The 25,591-nt window shown below is 34.6% G+C and overlaps 1 long non-coding RNA gene across 1 annotated transcript in view; it reads right to left on the bottom strand.

Annotated features, from left to right (window-relative positions):
- LOC102155318 overlaps positions 1 to 25,591 on the bottom strand; it is a 35,747-nt gene that overhangs the window by 5,251 nt on the left and 4,905 nt on the right. The window contains exon 3 of the long non-coding RNA XR_005376331.1: positions 278 to 354. This is a non-coding gene — a long non-coding RNA (uncharacterized LOC102155318). The remainder of the gene's footprint in view (positions 1 to 277; positions 355 to 25,591) is intronic.

Below are 25,591 nucleotides of genomic sequence, written 5' to 3'. Positions count from 1 at the left end.
CCTCAAAGGAACTTTGGATTATTGTCCTTTTCCTTACAGATTTGGGTATTATATCCTGAGTCTTTAACAAAGATAAAAGTATTACCATTAACTATTTATTTACTAAACATATTAGCCTATGCTTATTATAAGCAAGACATTAATGCTTGGCACAAGGATAAATCTTCTTCCATCCTCAAAAAGATTACTCTCCAGTTTGGGAAAAACGAATGTGAACCACACAAATATAGAAATTAATATTGTGTCTCTCATCTACTCTTTCACCTGTGTCTCTTACCTGTACCTCTACCAGAGAGACAACGGTCATGATAGTAGATCAAAGTGCTGCCCAGAGATATGTGGTATATCTAGAAGCTAATAAAGAGAATATCAAAATTATTAGAAGAATATCATCTTTGCAATGTATATGAATTAGTAAATGGAAATTGTTTTCTGTGGATAGAATGGGCAAATTTAAAGACTTTTACAACATCTATTTCTTTTACTCATTTTGAAAATTGGAATTCCCTGTAACTCTAAAGGAAACTTCCACTTAAAAACTTAAAGAAATCAATGCAACAGGCACTGTTAACCAGTCACTCCTTTCAGAAAGATCATAAATTTTAGACTCCAGAATAATTAAAACGTAATTATGATATTCATTGACTCTACATTTGTACATATGTACACACATACTATGTTTCACAAATAGCACAGACTTCTATTTTTCAAATATACATTAAATCATTTCAAATTCATAGTTTTGTGTTAATAAGCTTTCTTAAGGTGTTTTCTTGGCATTGTGAAGTTTTGATTTAATGGGAGTGTAAAATGTACTTTGGGAATTGTTATGTAAATCTTTCAAGTAATACTATGTAACAGTGTTTTTCAAAGTTATGAGATCTGGTGAAATGTATGATGAGAGGACATTTTAATGTTAATGTATAAAAATTACTGCACATACATTCTGAATTCTCCATTTTATTATGAAGAAAAAATACTCCAGAGAAGGTAACTCTAGAAAATTCATGGTAAAAAAAAACACTGTACTTTAAAGGGAGAGTGGGATGGTCAGAGGAAGAAAAATTTAAGTGAATAATAATTTTAAAATCCTAAAAAATTAAATTACTTACCTAAAAGTTTTTTTCCCTTTTGAAAAGCATCATCCACCCTCCTCCTCATCACTCACCCCCACTGCCTTATTAACTTGGGAAAGCAGTTTCCTTCACATTTCTGTCTTAAATTTTAAGATCCCACATGTTCTCAAAATCCAAATGAGTGTGTGCAATGCTAACCATAAAACAGGTGCTAAAAAGCACTATTGCTTTGAGACAGCTTTCAATTTATGATCCTTTCATTTTTCGACAGTAAAAACCTTCATTTTATTTACAGAATTTTTTGTAAATAGCCGTTAACATTCACTGCAACGAGAGAAATTTCAATACAGGTATTTATCTTATCTTTAAAACACTTACACTGAATCATCTAAGCATTCAAATTTAGCAAAGCCAACCATCCTGCATGTCTGATTTCTCCATCTAGTCCACAAAAGACTTTATCCTACAAAAACCACTACCATTTCCCCCATCTCATTTACAAATATGTTTAGCAATTTAATATACAGATTTCTGTGAAGAATAACTGAATATAAGTTGGCTTATAAGTTTCTTTGAAGTAAGAGATTTAATACAACTGAAATGGATCAAATTAATTTCATTTTTGTGCTTTATGCTTGACTCAGGACACACAGTTTGAAGTGCCATGATATACCAACATTCTCAATCAAACCGTTTGGTGGTAATTGTCAATTAGCCCAGCTGGAGATTATTTCTAAAAGACCTTAGTGGTAAAAGTACATATTGGAAAAGACAGGTAAATATACACAAAGACTTAGAAAATATTTGTCTCACTGAACCAGGAGGAATCTTCAGACATCAATGTTTTATTCCCCTTTGAGCTTCCTTGATCATAATCAACCATCCTACTGGTGTTCCATAAGGGAAGCACAATGTTCTCAGAATACCTATATTAGCCTATGTGTAAGGATTATGGTGCCCCAAAGATATCCATGCCTGAGTGTGTGGAATCTATGAATACATTATGTAATATGGCAAAAGGGAACTTGCAAATGTAATTGACACTATAGACCTTAAAATAGGGAGATTTCCTGACTTAAGGAAATATAAAGACTCCTAAGTCACAGTTAACAAGAAAAAGGGACTTCAGTCCTATAACCATATGAAACTGAATTCACAAACAACCTGAATGAGCTTGGAAGTGGATTCATCCACAGAACTTCCAGAAAGTACAACCCCGCTAACACCTTGATTTCTGCATTGCAAAGTACCAAGTAGAGGACTGATTAAGCCACTCTGTACTCACTTCTGACGAGAGAGGAATGGCAGTTAATAAATGGATGTTACTCTGAGCTGTTAATTTTGTGGTAATTTGTTAAAGCAGTAATGGAAACTACTATAGTCTCCTGAAAAATACATTACACATCCATTAAAGGCTGAGTTTAGTTGATGCATTGTAACAAAATCTGCTTGTATTTTGGGCAACTTTTACAATAGAAGTTTGAATTTTCCTTTATAAGAGTGTTAAGTACATACCTAATTATCCTTTTGCTAAGGAAAGAAAAAAACAAATCTTAGAATAATCAATATGCATACTATGGAAAATAAAATTATGTACTGTGAACCTACTGTGTTCTAGTCAACAGAACCCTGCTAGTTAAAGTGTATGTTGATTTTACTTTCACTAGGTCACAGAAATAAACAGAAAACCAGAAGTGTTTTTATTTCCATAAAGGATTTTCTTGGTTGATTACAGCTGGCATGAACAGTGCTGAATTGTTGAATTCATCTCAGACCCAGTTTGGGATGAGATGAACTGAATGGCTGATATTTGTAATAGAGAACTACTGTGGGTGGATGTGTTATGATTGCATATGTAAAAGGTTGCTCTGATATAAAAAAAAGATGCATGTTAAAATGTATCTTTCTTTTGTTACTGCAGACAAAGAGCCTTTCTAATGGGTGAGTCTCTCTAATCGATGGATCATTTGAAGTGACTTGTAATCTTTAATTCTTTGAAAACAAGCATTTTGGGAGTCTTTTTTTTTCTCTTTAACACATTCTTACTCTACTTTTCTACTAACTCCACTTCCTATTCAAAAGCTGCTTAACTCTATACAATAAATTCACAGTAGAAGATGAAGTTCATTAGAATCATTGATTTAGTGTGCACTGACTTTTATTGGGCATTTATTATTGGCATAACCAATACATAACAGTCCAATAGGACTACATTACAGAATATGTTTTGTATTGGAAGAATATCATTTTGCAAGTGCAGTCAAATATTTTGGATTCGTATCAGGACTCCTGTGACTGAAAGGTTAAAATGCAAAGTCATTTTATTCCTCATTTGGCAAAAATGGTCTCTTTCTTCAACGTATACATTTCTCTTTCTTTTTGTATGTCAGCCATTTTTGATGATTGTAGGGTTTTTGTTCTAAATTCTAATCTAAGAAAAAAATTGGGGATACTGGTTCAAGTACATTTAAAAATCAAACATTAAAAAATCTTAAAATAAAAACATATTCCAAGAATAGAATTTTCATGTAGCTAAGAGAAAAGAACTGGGGGGAGGTGGAGAAGCAAGGGACCTTATGTAAACAATTAGAACATATTTTTGTAAGAAACTGGGGTGATCACTCACGAGGTTAAATAGCTCATTTCTAAACATTGCCCAATTCTAAGCTGTACCTTCACAAAAGGACCAGGTCTTTCCTACCATCTGTCTAATCACCCACTACGTTGTGTGGCAATTCATAGTTAAGTTATTCATTTATGAAACACATTTAGAATGGACAAAAGCTACAGAACTGGAGTTTCACATGTTGATGAAAAGCCTGGCCTTTTCTTCTCTCCTAGAGGTTTGGCCTTTGGGTAAATAGAAGCCAAGTCCTGATAATGGTATTTCCCGAAGACCTTGAAGGGGATCAGCACCTACAGATGTAGGTCACCACAGTTCTTGCTCAGGCTTGGATCAAGAAGGAGAGGTTTTCAAACTTGTCAGAAAACCTAGACATTGCAGTCTCTTCCCTGAAAGCTTTTTAAGTGGTCCTCGTCATGGAACATTGACATGCCTCCACCGTCGTGAATAGGGTTTGAAGTAACCACTGCCCAGAAAAGGGCTAGTGGCTACCTAGCTCTTCCAGTCCTGACAGGGTGAGAATTGTTGTTTAGACCCTTGCTATTAGATGTGCACCATGCAGAGCAGCAGTAGCAACATCCAGTTGCTCTTGGGACATGCGGAACCCAGGGCCCACTCCAGATCTATTAAACCAGAATCTGTATTTAATAAGATCCCCAGTTGATGTACATGTACATTAAAGATTGATAAAAAATGCATTTGGATTATTGGCTCTCAAGCTTGTCTGCATGCTGAAATAACCCAGGGAGTTAAAACCAAAAACCAAAAAACCAACAACAGCCTGATTTCTAGGTCCTACCTACCCTCTTTCTAATTTAATGGGTATGGGGTGTAGGATGGAAATCAAGACTTTCTTAAAAACTCCCCAGATGATTTGTATGGGAAACAAAGTCTGAGAATCACCAGATTTGACTCTCATTATTCCTTTAATGTGCCATTTTTTCTTGATACTCTAATATCCAGCCAATTTGGGATTTATTTCATCACTGGCATCCTCTCCAAACCTGCTATAAAAAAGGACACAATTTCCAACATTCCCTAAAGACTGAACTCCTAAATTAGCATGAATCAGGTCTTTTTTTTTTTTTTTTTCATCAGAATGTTGTTATCATCATCATCAAAAGGAGGCAAAGTAGCTAGAATGGTAACAAGTATGTCTCTTCTTACCTTCTAGGAATTCTGGTCTAGGACAGTTACTAGAATTTAAGCCTGATATACACAGAAACTTTGTCTAAAAAACAAAAAGCTGTAGCTTTAGAACCTAAATAATGTGGAATGAGTGAAAGCAAGAATGGCAGGTAGTCCTCATACATAAATCAGAATAATTATATACTTGAGAAGAAAACTATTGTATCTTGACTTTAAAAGGCAATTTAGCAGAGGCTTGGAGCTAAGCCTGGGAGTGCTACTCTAAGGAGACTCTGTGGTGAGAACAGGTGCGATCTGCACCATCATCATAAGACCTAACGTTCTGGCTCATGCAAAAGTGATGAAGTAGGTAACAGAAGTATCATGTATGGCCACTGGTGCAAAAGATATAGTTATTCAAGAGGTTATCTTTTCCAGGACCTGGAAACCCCATTTCAACTACTAGTATGAGAAGTGTATAATAAGGAAGAAGAATTGGAGAAAAATATAGAAAATATATTTTAGGCATGAAAACCTGAGGGAGACAAAATATGGAATTAGTATCAATTTTCATTGTTAGGAACGAAAGAGGTGCTGATGATGATCTCACTACCCTCTCATTGTATCTGACTGGAAATAAATAGAAAAATACTGTCTAGCCCCATAAAGTAAATAAGGACTAGCAACATTTAACAGGGCAAAGAAAATAGGCATTTACATCCTGGATCTTCTTACCACCAGTATTAAAACCTTAGAGACATTTCATAAGTAGCCATGAGCCCTATTTTCCCCCCATGCACACAGGAGGATGACCCTGGAGCTGTTCTGAGGATTGCAGATAATGCACATAAGGGCAGAACACTATGTCTTGTACATGGTGGTCAATCGTTCAAATACTAGTTCCTTTTTACTTCTCATTTGCCTGCACCACTTTATTTAAAGTATGACACATCAAGGGCATAGAAATTTCCAAGGCCAATTATTGTATCCTCAGGACCTAAGACTAAATATTTTGTTAAATGGACAAATGATTTTTAAAAGGTGGTAGGTATTATTCTGGGTTTCAGTTGCTTTGAATGGGAGGTGGGAGGGAACCACGTGAAGACATGTGAAAATTGATTCATAAATTAGTTTATTAAAAATTCTCATTAAGCATCTAGTATGCGGCACATACAGAGATACTTTTCAAACGTGCTATCGGAACTGTTCTTTGGAGCTCAGAGTTTAGTTAAGGACACTGAAAATAAAACTGCAATTTAAGGAGATAAATGTCTTAATAGGGGATCAATAAAGCCAGGAGAATCAATTGAAGCATTTGGTCTACAGTATTTTGTATGCAGCTGGTTTCAGTTTCAAAATTATTAATAATCTCAAGGCTGAGTACATTTCAGTGAGAGTCCACATACATTGTTTCAGCCGAACAAGCAGGCAAGGCAAGCTGAAAGATTTGGGGAGTTTGGCTATCGAGGCATCATCTGCTCCTTCGTTTACAGACTTTTCTTTCTTTTTCCTGCCTCCTGCTTCCTAATTACATCCAAATGGTTCTCTCATTTGTTTTCCTGGCCCTTCCATCTAAGACAGGATGCCAGTAATATATGCCATCTTCATTTGGCTCCTTTCTTTCTAATCTGCGCTGCTAACCTATTGTTTTTGTAAAAATGTTGGATTTGTCAATCCCTTCTCACACATGTCATACTACATGAGGTGGACACACTAACATATTATGATTAAAAATTAAGTCACCAGATAGTAAAAGTGTGAAAACAATCATCTCTTTCACCCTTTACTAACCACTCCATAAATGGACACATAAAATAACTACAGACAGATCCTGCTTTGTGAAAATATACACAAAGAAATTCTCTGCTAATAGAATTGTATTATCATATTGACAATTAGAAAGCTACAGAATTTCAAGGAATGTGTACTGCTAGAAAATTCAAACAAGTAGATTGCTAATGCAACTAAAAACCGGGAATTTTTTTCTGGAAGGCTATTGGCCAATATATGTACATTCGAAATTGTGCATTTTTTTCCCTTTGCATTTCCACTTCTAAAAAGATAACCAAAGGGAATAGCTTCAAACTTGTGTGTACAAGCAAACTTTTTGCAGTTTAATAGTAATTAAAAAACTCTGTTTACATTGGTACTTAATTGGTTAAATTATGACATAAACATAGTAAAGAGGGGCAGCCCTGGTGGCTCAGCGGTTTAGTGCCGCCTTCAGCCCAGGGTGTGATCCTGGAGACCCGGGATCTAATCCCACGTTGGGTTCCCAGCATGGAGCCTGCTTCTCCCTCTGCCTATGTCTCTGCCTTTCTCAATCTCTCTCTCTCTTTCTCTCTCTCTAATACATAAATAAAATCTTTAAAAAAAAACATAGTAAAGACAATAATTGTCTGAATTGTCACAAATGACAGCAACTTTTTGTCTCCCTGTATTATCTCTAAAATTACTAGAGTTATCTTATTTTTCTCACATAAGAATCTATTATACTCCTGACAAATGCTCCCCATTCATCTAGAAGTTTCTTAACCTGGTATGTGTATAATTGAAATATAGGTAAACAATAGAAAATAAAATGAGATAGGGCTGTATAGTACACATTATCAAGAAATTTGCACTTATGCACAGGACACTAGTCATAAAATGAATACATACTTTGTGACTCAGGAATACAAGAATGAGCTTATTAGCTTAGCACTGCTGGTAGCTATTTTGATTTCTCTGTGGTAAGTAAGAGCCTGTGTGAGGATCAGTCTAACATAGAAGGAAAAAGAGAAAAGAGGGAGAGGGAGAGGAGGAAGTAAAGGGAGAGAAAGACAAGAAAGGAACACAAAACAGAATTGATGGCATCTTTTAAATCTTTCCATCCATCTGTGCTTGAAACCAGCCACTCTGGAGATTTTCCACTGTGTGAAGAATAAATCCACTCTGTGGGTTTTATTCCTCCAAATTATTTTGAGTTGTCACCCTGGCAATTATATTTTTTAAAGCCTTAACTAATACTTCCTTGGAACAATGGGTTGTAGTTCTCTAAATACATCAGGATATCTATATTTCTGCATCTTGCACATGCTGGTCCCTCTGCTTAGATGTCTTTCCTTTCTTAACCACCTGAAAAACATCTGTAATCCATTAAGTCTTAGCTCAAGTGCTATTTCTTCTGAAAAGCCTGCTCTGGAGAGCTTATTTTCTGCTTTCAGAGCGCTTTACACATACCAATACTATAGCAATGAACTGAAAATTCTTGTGGATTATAACTATTCTTCTGCATAATTTTCTTATCGCCAAAATATAAGTTTCTCAATGAAAAGAGATTTATAAAGAAAAAGAGAAAAGATTGGATTTTTTTCAAACCGGATCAGAGATCTATCATTCAATATTTGTTTTTTTAGCCCAGTCTAGTTCCTCATAATGGCTAAGATTTTACTCTTTCACTGTTTTATTTTATTTTTTTAGATTTTTGCTTAGGTCAATTTACATTACTTAGGAGGAATGTCTTTAACATGTTCAGTGTCTTTATGTTTGCTCAGAAATTCATGAGGCAAAACTGTTCTCATTAGCTTTCCCTTTTCCCAGAAATTTCTGGGTCATCTAAATTATTAATAACTTCAGATACTGTGGAATCTGCTATCAATGTAGGCCATGGAACTATATGATAATAAGCAAAAAATAAATGTAATTATCCATGGAATAATGAATACAAGAATAAAATTGGTTTGCCTTGTTTTATCGTAGCAAAATATAGTATCCCGAGTCAGAAACCCTTGATTCAAGATCAACTTTTGCCAGCTATAGTTATGTCCGTAAGGTTAACCAAATTAGCTTTAAGAATATGTTTCTTACTCTGAAAATGTAGATAATACTGTGAAATAATACTAAAAGAAAAGCAGGAAGGTGAAAATAATTTGTATATTCTAAAGTGCTGGATTTGATTTAGCAACAAAGAGGTCACTGTGACCTCGACAAGAGGAGTTTCACTGTGTGGTGTGAGGGTAGGCAAAACTGCAGTAGAATTTAGACTCATCAGAAAGTAAAGGCAGACAATTCCCTTCATGAAATTTGGCTTTAAGAGAGAGAGGGGAAATATAGGACAAAATTGAAGAAGGATACATGATTGAAGGTTTTCCTTTCTCCTGCCTTTCATCCTGTGAAAAACACTGGACATAGTGGAATTAATAGAAAGATTTGGAAGGAGAAAATAGAGAAGAATCAGTAGCTCAAGTTGAAGATAATTCAAGAGAGTATGTTATCCAAAGAAGAGGTAGAGGCCAAAGAGGGATGAAATTGTAGAATGGTTGAAATTATAAGTTGGTTGAAGGAACTTAAAAGAGTAATTACCTATGTTCTCTGTGAAGTATAAAGAAGTTGAAAGATGAAATCATCTGTTGAGAATTAAGAGGAAATGGGAGAGTTAGAAATTTGTGGACAGTGAAGAACGTTTGAAATAACTGCTTTTGGAAAGGAAAAAGAGCTAATTATGTCAAGGACAGCAATGGATACTTCAAACATGAACTTGTGTGATTTTGTGATCATCTAAATCATTCTTCATGCACACAGATGCCAGCATGGAGAAAGGGGATGTATGAATGTCAACCAAGACAGACTTTACAAGACAGGGGTGATGAAAAGAAAATGGGGCAGAGGAGATGAAGATACTAGAAAGAGGGTGGTTGAAGTAGACATAACACTAAAGCTTATGAAAGACGTAAAAGAATTCTGACGAGAGAGCTGCAGTGGAGAAAGCAGAGGACTCCATGGGTTAGGAATACATAATAACGTGAAGGAATTGAGTTACTTAAATTGAAAGAGTAGGTTAGATGGATTTGGTCAGACAAAACAACGTATTTATTATTTTAGAAGTGAAGCAGTTCTGGACAACTGCATGGTCCAAAGTGTGACCCAGGAGGTGGGGGCGTGGGAAGCTTTCACAGTGCCAGGAAGAGAGTCACTGGAGAGAAGGCAGTGAAATATTACAGTAGTGCCTGGATCAACTACCTGGACAATAAGGTAACTCAGAAAGTGTCAGAACTTCAGGAAGTAGGGATGACTACGAGGAATATGCTGTCTTTTCAGTGAATAAATGGGAAAGACGATGAACTTTGGGGTTGGCAGTGACCAAGAAAAAGTATAGCAGAATATAAATGTATCCTTCTAAAAAACTATTTGTGGCATGAAACAAAAAGCTTGGCGTTTTTCCCAGTGTTCCTTAGCATTTATTCATTTACTCACTGTCCCCAAATGCAAAATCAGAGGTTTCATGACTTCTCTGATGAATCTTAAATTATTTTTTTAATTAAAAATGTAAGGAACCACCTTTTATCAACTCTAAATATCAAAACATATTTCAACCCCAAATCCTCTTTCATTCATATTCTCATTCTCAGCCCTGCCCTACCTTAAATCAAATGGGCATTTAAAGTCACATAGCTGGTTTCATCCAAATTATTTGAAAATTCTCACCTTTGTTATCACAGTATGAAAGATGATATCAATTACATCTCATTAGCTCAGTGTCCACTTTAAAATTTAATCATATAAATACTCTGAATTTTTAAAAAAAGATTTACTTATTTGAGAGAGAGCAAGAGCAAGCATACAAGCAGGCGGGGAGGGGAGCAGAGAGAAAGAGGGAGACAAGCCGACTCCTCAGTGAGTGGGGAGCCAGATGGAGTTCCATCCCAGGACCCCAAGATCATGACCTGAGCCAAAATCAATAGTCAGATGATCATCTGACTGAGCCCCCCAGGCACCCCAATGCCCTGAGTTTTTGGAAATGCTCATGAGAGGAATGCCCACAGGAGATTGGAGTGATGAAAGTTATTCCCAGGGTCATAGAGTAAAGAGACTCATAACATCTCTTGAACCTGAGCTAAAGGAAGTGTAGGAAAATAGAGGATTAAGAGGGCTTTAAATTAGTAGCACCCTCTGGAAAAAGCCATGTCTCTCTCATCCCAGAAAATGAAGGAAAAAGTTAAAAGACTATGAGGACGTTAACTGAGTGTGGCAGGATACTAATCTGGAACATAAATTAAGAAATTCCACATGTATTGGCCAAAGAAGTTCTTCCCTGCCTGAAAACTCAGGATTTGTGAAAAAGAGAAAGTTTTTTTTTTTTTTTTGGGGGGGGGAAGCTAATGTGTTAGAAGTAATTTGTGTGTGTGGTAGAGGACAGATAGGTGGCAGAGAGTAGGTGGGTAGTGGTGTAAAATCACTGCCTCCACCTCCCAATCTGGAATCCACCTTCAAATTTGGAGTCCAAGAGTAGGGATACCTGTGTTTTTATATCTGAGTTGAGGCAGAAACAATAAACTTAGTGTTGGAGACAAGAAATCTCATTATGGAAATGTGAAGCATTTGAAGGCTTCTGATGTCTAGCAATCACTCATGATGTCTGGAATCTGAAAGCTCTCCTTGTCTCTAAATAAGGTGTAGAAAGTCACTGCAAGAAAGTTACTGGGCCTGCCATGAGATGGTTTTCCCAGTACAGCCTGGAACATCCCCACTGGAAATTATATGAAGATAGAGCTCATGTATTAGTGGGTCATTAGTGGCAGAAGACAAAAAGGGAAATAGAAAAAATATACTTTAATTCCATTCAGTTCACCATTCTTATGCCCAAGCATAAGACCTCAGGTCTGTTTTATATCCTGAAGAATCTAGAGTGTCCTATGTCCATAATGACCCTCTAGCAACAGGTGTGCCTAGCAGGCTCATAATTTAATTAACCTCATTATGGAAGAGTAAGGAGAAAACCTCAGAAATACATTTAAATCTTAACATGATTGAATTATAAACCCATATTAAACAAATAAATTTGACTGAATTTACTTGGAATTGGCAAGATTAAGTATTCCATTACTGAGTGGAATGAAATTGAGTTATAGAAAAAGACAGTTACATTTTTACACATTTGAATAAGAAACAATAAAGTAGGTACCTGCTATAAACACAGTAGAGTTTGGGTCAGGCAAATTAAAAAACCAGGAGACAGATGAGTGGGAAACAGGCTCAAAAGACAGGACAAAATGAGTTGAACAGACTGAAGAAGCATGTGTATAGAATATAGACCACAAAAACACAAAATGGTGGGTTTTGAACAAAATTACTACTGATGATCCCATAAAAAATAGGAGGTAGGAATTTGGGAGGAGAAGATACTCGAGACACTTAGGGTTGGTTTACTGTAGATTAAGTTACACAAGGGATTGAAGTCTGTGAATATTTTACTCCAGTCCTGAAAGGTACTGACTATGGTTTGGCTGAATTCAAGAGATTAATCAAGAGGACCAAAGCTTGAGACCACGGGTATTTCTTTTAAAGTTTCACGGAGGATCCCAGAATCGATAGTAAAAGTGGCAGTATTATATCTCATGAATCCTAAGAGGCAACATTTTGTACATGTATCATCTCCTAAATAGAGATGGATGTTAAGAATTGGCAGTGTTTTTGCTGTCTTAGCACTACATGTTATAATCAATGATATCTAAGTTTCAATAAAATACAATATGTATTACACGGATTTTCACTGAAAAAAAAAGTTTCATATCTGGTTTCCTCTTGGTTGGAATGCAAAAGTGAATAAGTCTTGGCTCTTGTACGCAAGTCATCTATAATCTAGTATGAAGACAATTGAATAGAAAGTATTTGCAAAAGCTATATGTGGCTTGGAATGCAGCTCTAAGTCAGAGTTATTGACTCAAGCACAAGACTTTGACAGAACTGAAATCTTACTTCTAATAAATAGAATAATACATGCCTCAATCTTAACTTTTTTTTTATTTTGTGCACTATATTTACCTAAAATATTCTAGAATTTGGAGACTTTTTAAAAATTAGCATAAAATGACAAAATAATGTTATATATTTGTATATTTCACATTACACATTCATATGAATGTGTAATACAATATATAAATTTAACAATTAGTTTTATGTTTTAAGTTATCAGTTGAATTATGATATTTATCATCATTTTAAAAATCCAGAATTTTGTGTCAGTTCTCAAAAGATTATTATTTTTTTCTTCTTAACAGAAAAAAATTCACTTAGAATTCACAGAAACTCTCATCAGGAAATATTAGGTGCCTTTATATAATAGTCTTAAAATATAGGACTTTTGATATCTCAGGAGTGTTGTTTCGCATGCTAAAGATTAGAGGTTTTTTTCTTCAATTAGAAAACTAAGCTAATGTTTAATAACTTTACTTTAAAAATTTTTTAAACTTACTTTCCTTCAGCTTTGACATTAATTTTATAAATCTTTTATTTATAGATCCAGCAATTTTAACAGTTATCCTGGAAAAGTGATCAGTCCCATTTATAAACTTAGAAGAACTAATACAATATGAGATAGTTTTATCATGTTACAAAAAGTAACCTCACACTATCAATCTAATTTCTTTTGAAGAATGAATTTTGAGTATTAGCAAATATGTTTCCACATCACATTTTTTCAAATTCTTATTTTATTTTTTTAACTATTTAAATTCTAGTCAGTTAACATATACTGTAATATTGGTTTCAGGATTAGAATTGACCTATTTCAGGCACATTAATTAGGATTCATCACTTACATATAACACCCAGTGCTCATCACAAGTGCCCTCCTTAATACCCATCATCTATTTAGCCCAACCCCCCACCCACCTTTCCTCCAGCAACCCTCAGTTTGCTCTCTATAGTTAAGAGTCTCTTATGGTTTGTTTCTCTCTCCTTTTTCCCCTTCCCCTATGTTAATCTGTTTTGTTTCTTAAATTCCACATATGAGTGAAATCATATGCTATTTGTCCCTCTCTGGTTTTACTTGGCATATTACACTCTTAACTCCATCCCAATCATTGCAAATGCCAAGATTTGCATATATATGCAATGGCAAGATAGGCTATATATATGTGTGTGTGTGTGTGTGTATATATATATATATATATGTATATATATATATATATATCACTCTTTTTTTATCCATTCATCAGTTGATGTGCATTTTGAACATTTGGGTTCTTTCCTTAATTTGGCTATTGTTGATAATAAGATAATAATGCTATAAACATTGGGGTGCATGTGCCCCTTCCAATCAGTGTTTTTGTATCCTTTGGGTAAATACCTAGTAGTACAATTGCTAGGTTATAGGGTAGTTCTATTTTTAACTCTCTGAGGAATCTCCATACTGTTTTCCAGAGTGGCTGCACCAGTTTGCATTCCCACCAACAGTCAAAAGGATTGCCCTTTCCCCACATCCTCGCCTACATCTGTTGTTTCCTGTGTTGTTAATTTTGCCATTCTGACAGGTGTGAGGTGGTATTTCATCACATTTTTTAAAAACTATTGGTACTCATTTCTGATTTTCTTGAATATGGTGTTGAATTATTTTCAGGCATATTAATTAGGATTCTGCACTTACATCATAAGTGCAATCAAACACAATGGAAATTAATTTGTTTTTGTTGTTTTTTCTTCATTCATTGCATTCTTTAAATTTTTTTCACAATTTAGGAACAAACTAAAATCACAAAATAAAACATTTCCGTGTTTCATCCTTTGGAACAATTAGGCAGAATTGAGCTTAGAAAAGGTTGAGTGGAGGGGTGCCTGGTGGCTCTGTCGGGTAAGTGTCTGAGTCCTGATTTTGGCTCAGGTCATCATCTCAAAGAGATGAAATCAAGCCCAGTATCAGGCTCCATGCTCAGTAAGGAGATTCTTTCTCTCTGCTTCTTCTCTCTCTCTCTCCCTCTCTCTAAAACAAATAAATAAATCTTAAGAAAAAAAAAAAAAGAAAAGGTTGTGTGGAAGCATCTTGCATCACCATTCAAGGGGCAGTTTCAAGAATGTTTGGCAAAGTCAGCCATCTAGGAGTCCTGGCAGCCACATGTCTGCCAAAAACCAGTTTCCCTTAATATCCTACCAACTAAGTCACTGTCCTAGAGCCGCCTGTGTGACATACAGCCTTGGCACAAACATGGTGATGGATTTCAAAAGACAGCCCTTAGAACTGTTCAATCACATTCTCTGCAGCAGCAGAATATCATGACAAACATAATCACTTTTAAAAAGTACTATGTACACCTCATCTGTAAAATAGAGTAAAAATAGTATCTTCTTCCTTGGTTTGTTTTCAGGATTAAACAGTGCATGACTACCAAGGAAAAAAAAAATTGCGTTACACAGAATAAGCACTATAAAAGGGTCTTAAAATTAAATAAATTAAATTTAAATTAATTTAAATTAAATTAAATTAAAATGTGCAAACTGTTCCTTAAGAACACTCCCTAGGTATTCTATTTACAAGTGCAATGTCTTCTTCATTCACATGGAGAACAGAACTCACAGTGTTTCCTGTTTGTGAGTTTAAATCTATTTTGAAGGAAGGCAGTGTCTCCAAATCTCCAGAGACCTGGTTGCCACATGCGTTTTATCAGCAGCATGTTTTTTGCAGGATATGCTTTCTGTTGCTCGGGTTTTTTGGAGGAAATCTATGCTTGTTCAGAACTACGACAGTGTGGAAGGTAGGCTGTATTCTGTAAGAGATTGATGTGATTCTCCAAGAAATTTTTTTTCAGTAGATCTTTGGTGTGTATTAAAAGATAATGCTATATAGAAGATACACACACATACACACACACACACACACACTCCTCACACAGAGGATGATGTACCAGTTGTAGTCAGTGACCAATTAGGAGATCTGGCTTCCATTTGAGCCAGAAATAGAGGCAGGCCAGATTCATATGTATGGAATATCATGACCCTCTGTGCCACTAATGGGCCCCAGTAGTGAGTCCCTTAACAGATCTGGAGTTTATCCTTAGCACAACCATGGTCTGTCCAGGACCTATCACTCTCTGTGTAACTGAATTAGAACATACTAAAGTTATTGTGCACTTCTTTATAGGTCTCTTAAATAGCATATAGTGCACCCTACCTACACTCACTTGAGTTTGTCTTTTCATGAGCATTAATATTTCTTTCACAAAAGATCACTTGAAATGTGTCTGTAATAATTCTATAATTGCATAAATTAAATAAATGACATGAAGTCTAGATTAAATTAATGCTCTTCTTGCCTTTTTATTCATCAAAATAAATCATTTTTCTGAGTTTAAATTAAATAGAACTAGTGGCTTTTTATTAAAGTATTATTATAATGATGCTTAATATTTAATAACATCACTTTAGAAATCTGGCTTTTAAGTATTTTAATGTCAGTCACCCTTACTCCTCAAGGAGTTAGCTGGTCATTTACTTCAGCCTTTAATAAGAATGCATGCCACTGGCCTTAGGAAAACAGACAGGAAGCTGAAGTTTTATTATTATTTTTTATTTTTTTATTTTTTCTTCAGTTTTCAATTAGTAGGAGGTTGAAGTTTTAAATGATAAATACAGTATAAGGCAAGTGTTTACCTGGCATTTTCAACATAAAAGTTTGAGCTTATTTTCCTACAAAGAAAAATGAAAAATTTCCAAAGAGGCAGTAACTTTTATTCAAAGTAAAAAATCATTTAGTTCTATCAAGAAGAAATTCAGTTGTGTTATGACCTTACAGTAAAGTAATTGGGCTTTTTTCTAATATTTTGATGATTTAGATTATTCTCTGAGACATGTTTTACTTCTTCACAAGTGGGTTTACCCATAATAGATACATAGCAAGCATATTTGAAATATTGCCTCCCTGTACTTCTATCTTGTGCTCTTCTAGCAGGTACCCATATGGAGCTGCACTCAATTCTGATCGCTTGAGTAATCTACTTCATTTATATAATAATCTATCTTCTATCTCTTTAAATAATTTTTTGATATTTTACTCTTTGGACAGTTACATTTTTAAAATAATTTCTGAAATTGGAGTTACAGTTTTATTCTTTCCTATTCAGTAGTGACTTAATGGACTTGAGGCCTATTTCTTAATCCTTGGAGTTGCTTAAAGAAATTCCAAGTTAATTTTAGAACAAACACATATCAACTTTTTTTCTAGCTTTATTGAGATATCTATCATTGACTTCCTGTGTAAGCTAAACATGTACAATGTGATGATTTGATATGTGCATATGTTGTGAAAGGATTATCACAATAAGATTAGTTAACATATCCATAACCTCACGTAAATTACCAATGTGTGTGTGTGTGGTGGGAAAATTTAAGATCTTTGGAATATATAATACACTTTGTTAAAATATAGTTATCATACTGTACATTAGATTCCCAGAACTTATTCATCTTATAACTGGAAGTTTATACATTTAGGCCAACATCTCCCTATTCTCCCAGCTCCTGGCCCCTTTCAATCACCAATCTACAATCTATTTCTAAAGGTTGGGCTCTTTTAGATTCTACATATAAATGATATTATACAATATTTGACTTTTTCTGTCTGACATAGTTTACCTAGCATAATGCCCATATATATTGAAGCAAAGATAGGATTTTCATCTTTTTATGACTAAATACTATTTCAATGTATACTATACACACATGCATACACATATACAGACACACACATATACACACATCACATTTTCTTAATCCATTAACCCATTGATGGATATTCAAGTTGTTTCCATGCTTGGCTATTGTGAATAATGTTGCGATATATATGGTGATGCAGATTCTCTCTTCAAGATAAGTAATCGCATTTCCTATAAATGTATACACAGAAGTGGGATTGCTAAGAACAGATGGTAGTTCTATATTTAATTTTTTTTGGAACATCAATATTGTTTTACATAGCGATCACACTAATTTACATTCCCACCAACGGTGCACCAGGGTTCCTTTTTCATCACATCCTCGCCAATACTTGTTCTCTCTTGTCTTTGACAACAGCCATTCTGATAGGTATGAGGCAGTAACTCACTGTGGTTTGGATGTATTTTTCTCAGATGGTTAGTGATGTTGAGTGTCTTTTTAGGTACCTGTTGAGCATTTGTATGTTTTCTTTTGAAAAATTTATGTTCAGTTCCTCTGTCCATTTTTAATTGGATTATTTGTTTTTTTGTTATCGAGCTTTATGAGTTCTTTATGTATTTTGGATATTAACTCCCTGTCATATTGATGGTTTGCCAATACTTTTTCCATTCCTTTGGCTGTCTTTCCAACCTGTTGGTAATATCCTTTGTTATCTGGAAGGCTTTTAGTTTGATGTAGTCCCACTTGTTTATTTTCTATTCTGTTTGTGCTTTGGTATCATTTAAAGAATACTGTTGCTAAGATTATTAAGGAAATTTTCCCTATGTTTTTTTTCTAGGAGTTTACAGTTTCAGGTTTTACATTTATATCTTTAATACATTTCAAGGTAATTTTTGTGAGTGGTATAAGAAGTGGTTCAGTTTCATTCTTGTGTGTGTGAATATCCAATTATCTCATCACCCTTTATTGAAGAAACTATCCTGTTCTCACTGAGTATTCTTGGCTCCTCTGTCAAATGTTAGTTGACCAAATATATGAGGATTTCTTTCTAATTTCTTGATTCTGTTCTACTTATCTATGTGTTTGTTTCAATGCCAGTCCCATGCTGTTTTGATTATTATTACTCTGTAATATATTTTGAAGTAGGAAGTGTCATGCCTCCAGCTTTGTTCTTCCTTCTCAGGATTGCTTTAGCAATCTTGGAGTCCTTGTGGTTATAAAATTTCATAGTTGTTGTTTCTACTCTGTAAATCTTACCATTAAAATTCTGATAGGGATTGTGTTGAATCTATAGATGACTTTGGGTGGCAGAGGAATGTTAGAAATAGTCATTCTTCCAATCCCTGAACATGAAGTACCTTTTATTTTAATTGTTTTCTCTTCAATTTCTCTCATCAATGTCTTACTTTTCTTAATATAAATATTTTACCTCCTTGGTTGAACTTATTAAGTCTTTTATTGATTTTGATGCTATTGTGAATAGTACTGTTTTATTTATTTTTCTTTTAGATAGTTCATTGTGTATAGAAACATAACTGATTTTTCTATGTTGATTGCATCCTGCCACTTCCCTGAACTGACTTTATTAGTTCTGAGAGTTTTCTGGTAGAGTCCCTAGGTAGAATTATAGGTATTTTGCTAGAAGTTATCTTAGAAACATATACATCGCTCTACAATTCTGATACATGCTTGATTTCCTAACTGAGAGGAAGTGAATAGCTTGTTCAACACAATTAAAAGAAAGAGCTCCAAAGAGTTATTTGGTTTACAGCATATCTAAATAGACCGAAATTCTTTTCTAGATTAATATGTTGTAGCTAGATGGACAATGTTTTATTTAAGATCAGAAGAAGATCACTCCTGAAGCCCTCTTACATGTCTTCTTTCCTTGTTACAGTATTTTACTGTACAATAGATTGCATCATATTAGCCAATGTATTTATCAAATACTTTGCCAAAGCACATGAAATATTATCAGATGGATATCTTTTATTCAACTCTCCACAAATAGGGAAGATAAGTATTTCTGTAAGCAATAAACTTTATACATCACATGTATTAAATAATACATGTGTCATACATAATTTTTTATAATCCAACTGGAAATAGGAAGAACTTTAAGAACAAAAACTACAAGACACCTTATGAAAGTCTTGACAGACTTCTGCATTAATGTAGCTCAACTATGTAGCCCTCTAAATGAAGTGCCTACACATATATAGAAAAATGATCAAAATACATAACCCTGAAAACTAAATGGAAAGGACAACCTAATGCCAAAATATGGGATGCTTAGCCAATAAATACAAGGCAGATAGAACTGAATTGTAAGCAAATAACAAAGGAATTTATGCCATGGTAAAACCAGTTTGAGGCACATGAAAGAGAGGCTACCTAAAGTTTATTAGAAAGAGACTGTACAGTTCTATACTGTTTATCACTGAACTCAAATAACCAAGGTTTATCCCACTGAAGAAAAGTGGGCAGCTATTTCTCTCTCCCCAAATGGTGAGTGCTCTTCCACTATCAAATGAGTTTAGTCAAAGCCCTGCTCTCTCACATCCAATATCCCACCATCTTTTGACTTTCCTTCATAAAGAAAAAATCCAAGAAAACCAATATATTCAGTTCTCCTTTTGTCCCTTGCATCATCTAGGAGGCCCTTTTCATTCCATATCTAACTTAATATCTTAGAATGACCTGACACTTGTTGGACATGTCCTCCTTTTGAAGACTTCTTTCCTCACTCCTATTACAGCATGCTTTCTGATGTATTACTAACTTTCTGATTGCTCCTTATTAACTAACACTAGCCATTGTTTTTTTCTGATAGTCTGCATGTTCAATTTTGAGGAAAATGAAACTAAGGTTAAGCAGCTATCTTAATGTTAACACCAGACTGTTTTGGTGACTCAGTGTCAAACACCATCTCCTTAAATACTAATGTTCTTCTCTCATTGTATGATATATTCATTTATTCTTTCTTTTGACAAGAGACTGAAATTTTAAGGGAAAGCTTAAGTAAGCAAGATAATGAACAAACTATCCTGAGATGGATAACAAGCATGAGAAGGTATGGGACGAGCAAAATCCAAAAGGTTCAAAAAAAGATAAACTCAGAATGAAGAGAAATACTGGGGAAGGAACCATTGTGCTGATACAGGAGCTAAAATAAAGAGCAGTGATGAGATGATTGAGTTCTCCATTTAGAAGAAGTAGAAAATGGAATAAGCCCTAAGGCCTTACAGCCCAAGGCAACTGACCTGAATATCTCTGTGGAAATAATGAAGATGAGGTAATAAGGGAAGAGAATGGGATCAGATTAAGAAAGGGAATGGAGTGGCAATATGAACAAGATATAAGCAAGTCTTGTATTGTCTACTTAGTTGTAGACAAGATATGTGTACAATTAGCTTTGTACCTTAAGGAAGAGGTCAGGATTGTATATAAATCTTAGAGTTATGCATTTAAACAAAGTTGAAGTCCATGGTAAATAAATGAACTCATTTAAAGAAAATGTAGATAGAAAAGAGAAATCTAAAACCAGAACCCTTGGAATTCACCAATACATCAAGGCCTAGAAGAAAAATAGAAGCCGGCTAAGAAAACCAATATGGATGGTGTGTCCCCTGAAGTGGAAGAAAAACCATAAATGAGTGAGAAAATGGTATTCTGAAAACCAAGTGTTAATGATATTTCAAGACTAGATGAGTGAACGATTTTGTTAAAAGTTGTTGAGATGTTGAGCACTGGATTAGCAAACTGAAATATTTGAGGCCATGAAAAGAATAGCTTAAGTGAAGTGGTAAAGATGAAAACTTAATTGGAATTAATTAAAAAGATAATGGGTATATGAGCAAACATAAGTTTTAAAAACTGCTTATTGCTGGTTCTCCAGAGACTGCATTCCAATGACAGAAAAAAAAATATTTTAAGGGAAAAACATCAAAAGACAGGGTCTGAGGAAATAATAGATACAAAATTTTAGATATGGCAAAAACCTGAAAAGTGGCAACTGGAAGAGCAAACCTAGAAAACTGAAAATTCAGCTGACCATGGGGAAAGCTCTCAAACAGTGCATTACTGAATAATACCAGGTGTTTCTGAAGGTCATTGAGGGATGCCTGGGTGGCTCAGTTGGTTAAGCATCTGCCTTTGGGTCAGGTCATGATGTCAGGATCCTGGGATCCAGCCTTCTCCCTCTGCTCTTTCCCCTGCTTGTGCTCTCTCTCGCTCACTGTCTCTCAAATAAGTAAATAAATTCTTAAAAAGAAAGAAAGAAACTGGTTAAACAGATTGGATTGAGTACAGAGATGTTGGTTGAAATAATATATAAAAAAGAAACAGGCCTAAATCTCCTGTCCCTCTCTACTCTGACGGAGGACTGCTACTCCAACAAAAAGACCAGAAGACGTACTTTTTAGTGGTTGCACAAGAGAGCTTATGAAATATAGAATGTATGTCATACTAAGAACAGAGAGGCACTGCACTAAAATCATGGTGATTAAGTAAACATTTTGAATGTTAGTATTTCCCCACTGGACACCCAGAGCACCAGAATGAGACTTAATGTTATCATTGTGGTATAGACTAGGATGGTAGCAGCCCAGGAAATGAAAACTCATCTTCGAGATTTAGCTAGAGAAAGAAATCAAGAAAGATTCCACAGGTTTGGGTCTAAACACATAGAAGGCTCAAGTTGTCATTTGCTGAGACAGTGAAGAACATGGAGGGAGAAAAAGGTTTGGAACGTGTATGGAATAATAATGAGTTAAGCACTGGAAATGAAGTTTTAGATATTGAGTTGGCAGCCAGGACAGACAGCTACAGAGTTTAAGACAAACACTAAGCTAGAGATCCACATGGAATTCATTAGTATGTGGAGAGTATTCGATGCCATGAGACTGGTTCTGATTATCTAAGAACTAGTTCCATGGATAGAATCTAGAATGTCAACACAGAGAACTCAGGGGGAAAAAGAAACCCTAAAGAACCCAGAGGAAGCTAGAAAATTAGGGCTGCATTGAGGCTAGAAAATTAGGGGTGCACTTTCACTCCTCTTGAGTGGTTTTTTGTTTTTGTTTTTGTTTTTGTTTTTTGGCTTTTTTGTTTTAAGAAATAGAAGGCCAGAGTTAAGCGGAAAATGATTATAGAGGTGGTACTGTCGGGAGGAGAGATGACATGTGATAGTCCTATAATGGAACTTTTTAATGAAATTATTAAAATATAACTCCCATACCAGAAAATTTCACTATCTTAAGTATACAATTCAATTGTTTTCTAGTAGCTTACCAGAATTTTGCAACCAGCCACACAATCCATTTTAGAACATTGTCCTCACCTCACAAAGAAACCCAAGCTCATTTCACCCCTTCCCTCCTCCAGCCCGCTATTTTACATACAATTGTTTTCTTACTCTCATGTTCATACCATTTACAAGTATATAGAGTATAATTGATTTTACATATTTATCTGTGAACTTGCAATATGGCTGAACTCATTTGTTAGTTCTAACCTGTAAGAAAAATTTAAAAGTTAGCTTATAAGGAAATAAAGTAGGACTGCTGCTCTCTACTGAATGCTCAAAGAAGATTTTAGAGTCTTGCATGTAGAGATAAAAGGTAAAGTGTTTTACTCTGTTTGAGTTCAGTTGCCAGTGTAGGAAGTATAATAAGACTGTGCTAAATTTTTGACAGTGGGATGAAATGAACAATGAAGACTACGAAAAAAAAAATGTCTGGTCTATTTGAAAAACCTCACGATATCAAAACCACAAAGAATTTTTTAAAACCACTTTTCTCTCAAAACTACTTGAGCAACTTTCTGTGAATGGTAAGTCAAACCTAAATAGAATAATAATTTTCCTTTTATGTCTGTAATGTCCTTGAGAATAAAACCCAAACATTTATCACTAATTGTCAACATCTTAGAAAATGCTCACTTGTCAGCAGGCATTCTATAAATGTATATTTAATGAATAATGAATGAACGAATTGTTAGTTTGTCAGGATAAATTAAGTAAAATTGTACTTGAATGTACTTACTGCTTAAATGATATAATTAGGTATTATTCATTTCAGTAGTTGAGCACTAGTTCTCAACACCCTCTGAACAATGGAGTCACCTAAGGAGATATTTTAAAACACCAGCGCACAACCCTTCCCCCTAGAGTTTTTGATCCAAATAATCTGGATGGGACTTTGCTCTGGAGTTTTAAAAAAATTTCCAGGGTGATTCTAACTAATATGGAGCAAAGGTGGAGGGCCACCAATCATTAGCTTCTGCCAAATCCAATGATTTCCATTAAAGTATAATTAATGTTGACATTAAAAACCATTTTTATCCCAAATAGTCATCATATTTAGCTATGTACAAGTATACAACTTATTCTACAAGAATGAAATCTGCATGATGGGCACAACATAATGCCTGAAGGAATATATATACTCGTCATCAATGCATTTAGTTTATCTAGGACTTTCCCTTCCTGTTTGCTGTGCTTTAATAATCTACATTTAAATGTCCTAATAACAGTAAGTGTTTTATGTGCTAATTATAAATATACCATCCTAGGATATGACTCTTCCTCATGTGCCTTTCTTTCAAAATGCGATGTAGTAATGTAAGGATCTCATTCTCAAATGAGTGTTAGCTTTTGGGGAATGAAGATTCCTTTCAGAATGTGAAGAAGCCATGAAATCCATAAATTGTGCTTCTGGTTCCTGAGGTCCATCCCATTTATAAATCCCACAAAATCCTTGTCCCCTGATTAAGGAATTCTACACTGGAAGAAATGATTAGGTTATTATAAGGCAAAAAGCCCATCTTCTAAATTCTCAACATGTTGCATAAATAGTACATAAATTTCCATGGTGATATTACATTTTAATTGTAAAAAGATACTGTGTAATTTTATTACTGTTCTTGGCAAAGTTCTCACCAAGGCAGTCAGGGTTAGATATCATTATTCTCATTGAAGAGAAGACAAGTAGAAAATGTTTGGGTCATGCCCGGAGCATTCCAGGTGTCCCTAATTGCTATCTCTCTCCCGTAAAAATCTCTAATATACTGCCTTTGGAAGCTAAAATGCAACATGAACAGTAAAAGCCACCATCTATCAGATTATTCAGAAGAAACTCCATAAAATTTGGAAAATATCTGATGTTAGTAGGTTCCTTTTGTGAATTATTGGTTAATCACTAAACTGGAAAAGATATAAATATTTTTCATACTACTCATACTACTTCCAGTTATAGCAGAATCCTCTTTGAATACCACACTAAATGACTATCTCCTGGCTTGTCTTTAAATCTTTTCTATTCTTGCTGGATCTAATTTAAGTTAAAAACCCATGGGCTATATAAAACCTTAAAATTATACTGACATTTCTATAATCGCACAGCACAGGCAAGTAGCCATTACCTTCTTTTATGGAATTAGATCAAAAAGTAGCAATACCTCTTGCTTCATTCATACTACATTACTACTACGTTATTACATTTTTCCTCCTGTTGGACTACTGTTTGTAATTTTTATATCACTTTGACTGCCCTGTCAAAATTCCCTTTGAGGAAAGGGAGGACAGATTAGGGATTAAGAGAAACAAGTAACGAGATGACTTCTCATTCTCCTAGTCTTTCCTAGATTAGTTTTATTATAAAATTTTGACAAGTTTAATGTGATAGGGGAAACACAGCCACCAATCACACTGCCGGTATTTTGCAATCACATCCTAGAATATGATGACCCTCAAGGAAGATTAGAGCATGCATCTGTTTATATATATCCAATTCCCTTCTGACAGCTATAATCATGTATAATAATTCATGTTAATCTCATTATTACAGGTTTTCATTTTATGTTACCAAACCTAGTGGAGGAGATAAATTTGCTGCACATACAGAAGTGTAAATTCCCCAGATTGCATTTAATTTATCTAATTAAAAGAATTCTTTCCTGATTTCATCCAGATGAAACTGCCTATAAATATGAGCAGTGACCTATTGTACAGCTCTGGGGATGCAAACTATAATAAGTGAGGAAAGACCTATGGTGGGTAATAAACATCATATAGGATCCGATAGATAGGTTATAAAATTTTGAAATGCTTTTTCTTAATCTTTCAAGAGAAATCTTAATCTCAACTATATTAAAATACCATTCTCTGTCAGATATATCCAAATGAAATGTGTTGCCACAGATAAATAGACATGAGAATGCTTTTATATTTTTATGTTCCACATAGAAAGTTATTATTTTTTATGTAACCAGAAATCCAACTGTTTCTTATAGAACATATCATTAAATATCATTAATGTGCAAAAAAGAAAAAAAAGATATTGTAATGAATTTCAGTTTC

This window comes from Canis lupus, chromosome 22, assembly GCF_011100685.1.
Source record: "Canis lupus familiaris isolate Mischka breed German Shepherd chromosome 22, alternate assembly UU_Cfam_GSD_1.0, whole genome shotgun sequence".
Lineage (NCBI taxonomy): Eukaryota > Metazoa > Chordata > Mammalia > Carnivora > Canidae > Canis > Canis lupus.
The sequence above is the reverse complement of the archived record's forward strand: the minus strand, read 5'-3'. Positions and strand labels throughout refer to the sequence as shown.